Here is a 10,838-nt window from a genome sequence, read left to right on the forward strand (position 1 = left end):
TTCACACACTGTTGCTGGTATTTTGGCCCATTCCTCCATGCAGATCTCCTCTAGAGCAGTGATGTTTTGGGGCTGTCGCTGGCCAACACGGACTTTCAACTCCCTCCAAAGATTTTCTATGGGGTTGAGATCTGGAGACTGGCTAGGCCACTCCAGGACCTTGAAATGCTTCTTACGAAGCTACTCCCTTCGTTGCCCGGGCGGTGTGTTTGGGATCATTGTCATGCTGAAAGACCCAGCCACGTTTCATCTTCAATGCCCTTGCTGATGGAAGGAGGTTTTCACTCAAAATCTCACGACACATGGCCCCATTCATTCTTTCCTTTACATGGATCAGTCGTCCTGGTCCCTTTGCAGAAAAACAGCCCCAAAGCATGATGTTTCCACCCACATGCTTCACAGTAGGTATGGTGTTCTTTGGATGCAACTCAGCATTCTTTGTCCTCCAAACACGACGAGTTGAGTTTTTACCAAAAAGTTCTATTTTGGTTTCATCTGACCATATGACATTCTCCCAATCCTCTTCTGGATCATCCAAATGCACTCTAGCAAACTTCAGACGGGCCTGGACATGTACTGGCTTAAGCAGGGGGACACGTCTTCCACTGCAGGATTTGAGTCCCTGGCGGCGTAGTGTGTTACTGATGGTAGGCTTTGTTACTTTGGTCCCAGCTCTCTGCAGGTCATTCACTAGGTCCCCCTGTGTGGTTCTGGGATTTTGCTCACCGTTCTTGTGATCATTTTGACCCACGGGGTGAGATCTTGCGTGGAGACCCAGATCGAGGGAGATTATCAGTGGTCTTGTATGTCTTCCATTTCCTAATAATTGCTCCCACAGTTGATTTTTTTCAAACCAAGCTGCTTACCTATTGCAGATTCAGTCTTCCCAGCCTGGTGCAGGTCTACAATTTTGTTTCTGGTGTCCTTTGACAGCTCTTTGGTCTTGGCCATAGTGGAGTTTGGAGTGTGACTGTTTGAGGTTGTGGACAGGTGTCTTTTATACTGATAACAAGTTCAAACAGGTGCCATTAATACAGGTAACGAGTGGAGGACAGAGGAGCCTCTTAAAGAAGAAGTTACAGGTCTGTGAGAGCCAGAAATCTTGATTGTTTGTAGGTGACCAAATACTTATTTTCCACCATAATTTGCAAATAAATGCATTAAAAATCCTACAATGTGATTTTCTGGAATTTTTGTCCTCAATTTGTCTGTCATAGTTGACCTGTACCTATGATGAAAATTACAGGCCTCTCTCATCTTTTTAAGTGGGAGAACTTGCACAATTGGTGGCTGACTAAATACTTTTTTTCCCCACTGTATATATATAATAATTCAAAATCATTATGATTGAGTCATTGGAACCAAACACAGCAATAGACAGAATATACACCCTCCAAAAAAGGTGAGTACAGCATCAAAATCCCTGGAACTAACCAGCTAATTTACTAGTGGCTACTAAGCAAAATGAACTCATGGCCTCTTGGACCTGACCTGACACCCTGTTTTCAAGTGTATGCTGTACATCATCCATTGCCATATATCAACCAATGGCAGGCATTTTACAAAAACGGAGATGTGCACAAGGGTCTCTAAACTACAACATACGGTAAACATCTAGCCTAACTGGGGTCAAAGGCATTTTGTAAGACGGATGCCACAGCTAAAGCAGTGGGGGCCTCCATATCTAAATATTTTGGGGGTACATGAATCTACGGGACGAGAGAAAATAAACGTTGTATTACGAACAGTGGCCATTGTGTAAGACGCCACGTCCCCCAGGTGCCAAATCTGTGGTGGCTCCATATCTAAGTATTTTCAGGGTCCAAAATTCTCTCTATGCCAAATTTGGAGCCTTTCTCTTAAAAACAGTCCTTCTCAATTGAAAAAGTGTTACCGTTAGCGGTAAAAAAAAAATGCTGCCACGCCCCCCAGGGGCCAAATCTGGAGTGGCTCCAATTCAAAATCTTTTCAGGGTACATAAATCAACATCCATACCAAATTTGGTGCTTTTATCAGAAAATGCATGATTGGTTTGCTAAACTGCCAGATGCACAATTATTTTTTTTTTTTTTTTACATTTTAGTCATTTAGCAGACGCTCTTATGCAGAGCGACTTACAGTTAGTGAGTGCATACATTTTTCATACTGGCCCCCCGTGGGAATCGAACCCACAACCCTGGCATTGCAAGCGCCATGCTCTACCAACTGAGCTACAGGAGGGACACACACCAGGGGGGCGGGGGGAATATAACATAACAGTAAAGCCTTTGTTATTAAACCCTAACCTGTCTGGGCTTATAAACCGAAAAAGAACAGAAAACAGACACAATACAAGCTCTTGTAAACATATATTTGTAAAGTTGAACACAATAGAAACACATCCAGAGGGGTGAAGAGGAGCAAACCACAAACGCTCAAATACAGAATAGCATTTATTTCTTTAGCAGGCTAAACCATTCTCTTCAGAATACCATTTGCCTCTCAAAAAACCTAAGGAATCCAACAAGGACAATGCAGTCACTAAGAAGTAGCCTAGCCTACAGAGGCGGTGCATAAATACAAGAGGTTGCAATGGGATCACTGCACAGGATACATTTTACCACCACTAGACCCTCTGGAAGCCTCATGATCCCCTTTCAGCCCAAAGCAGTGCAGAGGACACATGTATGCAGTAAAATGCATTACAGACCTGGAGCAGTGTGTTGTAGTGAACTTCAACATCCTGATCCTCTTCCTTCTTCACCAGCCATGCATGAAGACACACCAGTTCACATGCAGTACGTATACTCCCGGGATAGGCAGAAACTGACACTAGTGACTATCCTTTCTAGCCGTAAGTATCCTCTATCTAGCCGTAAGCTTCTGTCTCGCACTCCAATTTATCTGTGGAGCCGGTAGCCTAGGCTACTCTCTCGGGCTCTAACCTCTGAGTGTGAACCTGTGAGAGGAACTCCCTCTGACCCCAGTCTCCAGTAGTCTTTCCCTCTCTCCTGCCCTGCCTACCCTGCCGGCTCCGGTCATCCAGTCATGCCCTGATCACACGGACATGCAGGCTCCCTACCACCCACCCACCCTGCTGCTGATGGACCAATTACAGTCCTCCCCACTACACAGAGTGGTCCCCATAGAAATATAATTAGGCTACTCAATTCCCATTGACTTGAATGGGGATGTCCGTTCTAGTATTCTATTTCTATGGAAGTCCCTTCTTTCTCTTCCTTTCATTCCACACAAACATGACTGGAGCACCACCGGTACCACACAGTGCAGGCAGAGGAGAGAAGGAGCACAGCCAAGGACAGGAGTCACCTTCAATTATCAGCCATTACAGAGAGACTGGGTTGTTGTCCAGGGGAATTACTCAGTATTACCGGTTCAGCTGCTCCTCATTGTCAGTTGCTGCCTGTCATAAATCCAGACTTAATTTAAATGACCGTAATTTGTATTGACAGCAGCCTGTGGAAGTCCCTGGAAAGTGAGTTAGCTACTGGTTGAGAACCTACTAAGTTACATCCTATCTGATAATGGCATTATTTATACATTTGATGAAATAAATACATGTAAAATTAGGGTTAGGCTAACCCACACTCATTTGATTAGTTAGCCTCTGAGTTACATCATCAGAGACATGCTCCATGAGTAGCTAGCTCTCTAGGGCGATGGCTTCGAGGCCATCGGCCTGACATTCTAGTAGCAATGTGTTTAGGAACACAAGTAAGTGCTACTGAGAATAAAATAGAATAGAACGTTATTGTCCAACCCAGGATGGAAGTGTGGCACCCTGTGTGGTGAGGCAAGGGAGTACCTGCATTCTCCACCATATGTGGCACAATCAATCACAGAAGATGGAGACAGAACATACTCTGAACTGTCTGTCTGAAAGGGTCAGAAGTCTGGTCAAAATCTGCAAAACCACTAGAGCCTGCTTTTAAATACAGGCCTAGTAGTCTGACAAAAACAGAAAACAGGCTAGCTCCAGTCCACAGTGATGCATACAGCCCAAAAATAATACAGACTTTAAACATAGGCTGACTTTAAACTACATGTAGTGAAGCAGAGAAAATGGTAAGTCTTGAAATAGGGGGTTCAGTTTCAGTTTAGCCTGGAGGGAAGCCTTCGCCCTAGCTGCTAGTCTGTAATTACTGTAAGCATTGTTGGCAGGAGGAGTGTTCTGTGCTGTCTCAGGACAGACTAACGGCACCATTTGTCTGCGTCCCAAATAGGCCCTGTTCAGAAGTAGTGTCCTATAAAGGGAATAGGGTGGCATTTGGAACGCATATCCTACTTTGTCTTTTGGTATCCTTTCACACATGCCTGGCTGGCTGTACGCTGCTCCACACCTAGTGCTGGGGTTGCAGTTAAAGGACAAATCCACTCAAAAACTATATTTTGGTATATTTTAAAATATTGTATTTTTCCATATACAGTATAGACACATCCTATGTGTTTTAATCAAATCAACTATATGCACTGAGCTTGTCTGATGCTTTAAGTGCAATGTTTGATGAAATGATTAAGACACACAAATGACTGGAGGGAGTCCGACCGCAATTGATTTTATTGTGCCAGGCTCAGACTTGCTGCACTGTTAATAAAAAATGACAGCAAGTGACTGTGTGAATAACTCGTTGTCTCTCTCTCCTCCCTGATGCAGCGACCACTACAGAGTTTATCGCGCTGTCCGCATTGCTGAAGCTGCAACATAATTACTGCCATTTCAGACTGAAAAGTTATGTTACCGAAAAACATTCCCTATTCCAGGGGTACTCAACTACTATTTGAGAAGGTCCAGTGAAACAAAATTCCTAAAAAAAGTGGTGGCAGATGGCAAAGGTCCGGATGGATTTCATCCTTTATAGGCGCTGTGGTACAGCGTAGTAACAAACAGTCGTCTACGACTTAGGAAACATGTTGTTATCTTAAATTTACATTTAATAAGTTAAATGAGACTAAGAATCTGAATTAATTACAACTTCTTTCAAATCAAATCAGATTTTATTTGCCACATGCGCTGAATACAACAGGTGTAGACCTTACAGTGAAATGTTTACTTACAAGCCCTTAACCAACAATTCAGTTTGAAGAAAAAGAAGTGTTAAGTAAAAAAATAGATAAGTAAAAAATATAAATAACACATCATTAAAGAGCAGCAGTAAAATAAAGTAGCAGTAGGGAGGCTATATACAGGGGGTACCGGTACAGAGTCAATGTGCGGGGCACAGGTTAGTCGAGTTCCGAATGTAAACATGTGCAACATTGCATCATAATTGCTGAAGAACAAAAGTGGGTGCATAACTGTCTATGCAAAAAGTGCACCGTGAACCATTGTACATGGGCCTTGACATTTTTATGTTTTATTTTATTAAAATAAAGTGCATGTTTTCTGGGGAACAAAGGAGAGTTTAACAAAAATATTAATCTGAATGCACATAACGTCACTGTGGGCCATGCAATATTCATGTATAAGTCACTCTGGAAATAACACTTTGTCTCCTGCCAATGCTGTGAACTTTGGCACAAATGGTGTGAGAGCAACTCTGAGACACTGGTGCATGTGTTCATTGGTGAGCCTGGTGCGGTATTTGTTTATAATAAAGGTAATTGTGGAGAAGGCTGATTCACAGCTGTATGTGGAGCCAAACATGGTCAGGATGTATAGAGCCAGTTTCTTGAGAACAGGGACATCAGCTGCAGGCACCATCTTTCCCCAGAAAGTGACAGGGTCACAATCGCCAACCTGCTCCTGTCACGCTCTGGTTCCGGGACGTTGTGAATGAACCAGGGTGTGTTTGTTTTGTTGGGTATTTGTTGTGGGGTTGGTTGTAAGGGTGTATTCGGTTGGTTGTGTTTTGGGTGTGTTAATTGTGGTGTCGTGTGACTCCCAATCGGAGGTAACGAGTGTCAGCTGTCGGCTCGTTATCTCTGATTGGGAGCCATATTTATTCTGTCTGTGTTCTCATGTGGGTTGTGGGTTTTTGTTCCAGTTAGTCATTGTTACGTTGGACTTTACGATTCGTCTTTTGTTTTGGTACTTTATGTGAATAAAGTCAAGCATGTTCAGCTCAACGCGCTGCGTATTGGTCTGCTCATTTTCAAGACGATCGTGACAGAAAAACCCACCACAAGAGGACCAAGCAGCGTAACAAGCGACAACAGGACCTGCCTACACAGGATTTATGGACGCCTCCAAAGGATTCATGGACATGGGAGGAGATACGGGCTGGAAAGGGTCCTTGGGCACAACCGGAGGAATATCACCGCCCTCGTGAAGAGCTGGAGGCAGCTAAAGCAGAGAGGAGGTGGTATGAGGAGGCAGCACGGAGGCGAGGCTGGAAGCCCGAGAGTACTACCCAAAAATTTCTTGGGGGGGGGCTAAAAGGGAGTGTGGCGAAGTCAGGTAGGAGACCTGCGCCTACTCCCTGGACTGACCGTGGAGAGCGAGAGTACGGGCAGACACCGTGTTACGCAGTAGAGCGCATGGTGTCTCCTGTACGCAGGCATAGCCCGGAAAAGGTACATTCCAGCTCCACGTATCGGCCGGGCTAGGTTGAGCATTGAGCCGGAGGTCATGAAGCCGGTCCTACGCATCAAGCCACCAGTGCGTCTCCTCGGGCCGGCTTACATGGCACCTGCCTTACGCATGGTGTCCCCGGTTCGCCCACATAGCCCGGTGCGGGTTATTCCTCCTTCCCGTACTGGTCGGGCGACGGGGAGTATACAACCAGGTAAGGTTGGGCAGGCTCAGTGCTCAAGGGAGCCAGTACGCCTGCACGGTCCGGTATTTCCGGCGCCACCTCCCGCTCCAGCCCAGTACCACCAGTGCCTACACCACGCACCAAGCCTCCTGTGTGTCCCCAGAGTCCTGTGCGTCCTGTTGCTGCTTCCCGCACTAGCCCTGCGATGCGTGTCCTCAGGCCGGTACCTCCAGTTCCGGCACCACGCATCAGGCCTACGGTGCGTCCCCAGGGCCAAGCATGCCCTGTTGCTGCTTCCCGCACTAGCCCTGAGATGCGTGTCCTCAGCCCGGTACCTCCTGTTCCGGCACCACGCACCAGGCCTACGATGCGCCTCAGACGGCCAGAGTCTGCCGTCTGCCCAACGGGGCCTGAACTGTCCGTCTGCCCAACGCCGTCTGAACTGCCCGTCTGCCCAACGGGCGCCTGAACTGCCCGTCTGCCCAACGCCGTCTGAACTGTCCGTCTGCCAAGCGCCGCAGGAACTGCCCGTCTGTACCGAGCCTGCAAAGCCGCCCGTCTGCCATGAGCCTTCAGAGCCGTCCGCCAGACCGGAGCCGCTAGAGCTCTCCGCCAGACAGGAGCAGCCAGAGCCTTCCGCCAGACAGGATCAGCCAGAGCCTTCCCGCCAGACAGGAGCAGCCAGAGCCTTCCGCCAGACAGGATCAGCCAGAGCCTTCCGCCAGACAGGATCAGCCAGAGCCTTCCGCCAGACAGGATCAGCCAGAGCCTTCCGCCAGACAGGATCAGCCAGAGCCTTCCGCCAGACAGGATCAGCCAGAGCCTTCTGCCAGACAGGATCAGCCAGAGCCTTCCGCCAGCCAGGATCCGCCAGAGCCGTCCAGCCAGGATCCGCCTGAGCCAGCCAGCCAGGATCTGCCCCTCAGTCCGGTGCTGCCCCTTAGTCAGGTACTGTCCCTTAGCCCGGTGCTGCCCCTTAGTCCGGTGCTGCCCCTTAGTCAGGTGCTGCCCCGTAGCCCGGTGCTGCCCCTTAGTCCGGTGCTGCCACTTAGTCCGGTGCTGCCCCTTAGTCAGGTGCTGTCCCTTAGTCCGGTGCTGCCTATTAAGCAGTTTGTGACTGTGGTGGGGTGGGGATCACGACCGGGGCCAGAGCCGCCACCGTGGACAGACGCCCACCCAGACCCTCCCCTAGTCTTTATGTTGGTGCGTCCGGGGTTCGCACCTTTAGGGGGGGGTACTGTCACGCTCTGGTTCCGGGACGTTGTGAATGAACCAGGGTGTGTTTGTTTTGTTGGGTATTTGTTGTGGGGTTGGTTGTAAGGGTGTATTCGGTTGGTTGTGTTTTGGGTGTGTTAATTGTGGTGTCGTGTGACTCCCAATCGGAGGTAACGAGTGTCAGCTGTCGGCTCGTTATCTCTGATTGGGAGCCATATTTATTCTGTCTGTGTTCTCATGTGGGTTGTGGGTTTTTGTTCCAGTTAGTCATTGTTACGTTGGACTTTACGATTCGTCTTTTGTTTTGGTACTTTATGTGAATAAAGTCAAGCATGTTCGCTCAACGCGCTGCGTATTGGTCTGCTCATTTTCAAGACGATCGTGACAGCTCCTTCAAAGCCACATTTTCTTCCCTGAGCCCATCTTTTTGTTTACCTTCAAGCAAGGTGTCAGCAACTTCACACATGCATTATTTTACCATCTCAGCATCTGAAAATGTTTTTTTTTGTGTTTTCCCAAAACCCAAGCTATTCTCAGTGAACACGCCATTGAACGTTGTTGGGCTGTCAGGAAATTGAAAAGGACTTTGGTGGACCTCTCATATTGGGATTTGAGTTGGTTAATCTTGTTTGTTCTCACCTCCGTGTTCAGGGGATATGTCTGATCGAATTTACTATGACTGGTGTCATTATGGCACTTAACATTGGCACTTTTCACAAGAGCTATGGAATCACTACATATCAGGCACATTGGTTTTGTGTTAGTTGCGGGGAGAATGAGTAAATACTGTTCCGTCCACTCGTCTTTGAATATAAGGTTTTCAGAGTGAACTTTTATTGATTTGGAACAAGCCATATTAACAAAGATACTGGTAACTAAGCTCCTTCTATATGTGATAGAAAGATTTGAACGCGTTTCAACTGTAAATGTTTCTTTCTGCCTGCTTGTCCCAAGGTTCCGCTGAGGATATTTGGATTAATGTGATTGGGTAAGACGCGACCTCTTGCATTTGTATATAACCATGCGATTTGATTTTGATACGACTTCCGCCGAGGCTGCCCCCCCCCCTCCTGGTTTGGGCAGGCTTCGGCGTTCATCGTCACCGGAGTACTAGCTTCTGCCGATCCCATTCTCATCACTCCACTTGTCATGTCTTGTCAATCACACACACCTGGTGCTCATTCCCCTAATTAGCATGTGTATAAGTGTTCCCTCTGTTCCCCTTGTTTTTGTGAGTGATTGTTTTGTTGTGAGAGCGTGTAGCTCGGTTGAGCTACATTTCACTGTGTTATTGCCAAGGTGGATGTTTTCCCTTGTACAGTTTTGTTTCACGCTTGGGGCATTTGATTTATGCGAACGGATTAAACTCTGGACTTCGGTATTTTACCTCCTGCGCCTGACTCCTTCTTTCACACCTCGTCACAGGATTAGACAGGGTACTAGTAGAGGTGGGCGTTGCTTTGAGAGAGAGTGAGAGGTTGCTGAGTTAAAGAGGCCACTGTGCCATGTTGATTTTTTAAAAGCTGTCTAAAAATAATGTATTGACTTTTATATAACAAAATGTGATGTTGTCCGGTCCGGATTGACCCTTCTCTGGGTCCGGACCCGGACCACGGTCCGCCAGTTGAGTTTGGCTGCCCTATTCTCTCAACCCTTGCTCTCTTTACGTGACACACGTATGCATCGCATAAACATGACCAATAAGGCCTGACCTATAGCATATCATAATCACATAAATAAATTGGTTATAACAAACTCCGAACACTAACAAATGACAGCAAAATGGATGCAGAGGACGTGACAAATAAACTTGAAATTGGGGAATGTTTACTGGTTGCTCAGGAGGTAAAGGGGAAGTCAGATGTGTGTAAAAAAAAAACAAGCCATGAAGTCGAAGGAATTGTCTGCAGACCTCCGGGAAACAGGATTGTGTGAAAGCACAGATCTGGGGAAGGGTACACAAACATTTATGCAGCATTGAAGGTCCCAAAGAACACAGTGGGCTCCATCATTCTTAAATGGAAGAAGTTTAGAACCACCAAGACTCTTCCTAGAGCTGGCCGCCCGGCCAAACTGAGCAATCGGGGGAGAAGGGCCTTGGTCAGGGAGGTGACCAAAAACCCGATGGTCACTCTGACAGAGCTTCATAGTTCCTCTGTGGAGATGGGAGAACCCTCCAGAAGGACAACCATCTCTGCAGCACTCCACCAATCAGGCCTTTATGGTAGAGTGGCCAGACGGAAGCCACTCCTCAGTAAAAGGCACATGACAGCCCGCTTGGAGTTTGCCAAAAGGCACCTAAAGGACTCTCCGACCATGAGAAATAAGATTCTCTGGTCTGATGAAACCAAGATTGAACTCTTTGGCCTGAATGCCAAGCGTCAAGTCTGGAGGAAACCTGGCACCATCCCTACGGTGAAGCATGGTGGTGGCAGCATCATGCTGTGGGGCAGGGACTGGGAGGCCCCGTGTAGCTCAGTTGGTAGAGCATGGCGTTTGCAACACCAGGGTTGTGGGTTCGATTCCCACGGGGGGCCAGTAACTCACTAACTGTAAGTCGCTCTGGATAAGAGCGTCTGCTAAATGACTAAAATGTCAAATGTAGTCAGGATCGAGGGAAAGATATACGGAGCAAAGTACTGAGAGATCCTTGATGAAAACCTGCTACAGAGAGCTCAGGACCTCAGACTGGGGCGAAGGTTCACCTTCCAAAAGAACAACAACCCTAAGCACACAGCCAAGACAACCCAGGAGTGGCTTCGGGACAAGTCTCTGAATGTCCTTGAGTGGCCCAGCCAGAGCCCGGATTTGAACCCGATCGAACATCTCTGGAGTGACATGCAAATAGCTGTGCAGTGACGCTCCCCATCCAACCTGACATAGCTTGAGAGGATCTGCAGAGAAGAATGGGAGAAACTCCCCAAATAC

Source organism: Coregonus clupeaformis, chromosome 11, assembly GCF_020615455.1.
Source record: "Coregonus clupeaformis isolate EN_2021a chromosome 11, ASM2061545v1, whole genome shotgun sequence".
Lineage (NCBI taxonomy): Eukaryota > Metazoa > Chordata > Actinopteri > Salmoniformes > Salmonidae > Coregonus > Coregonus clupeaformis.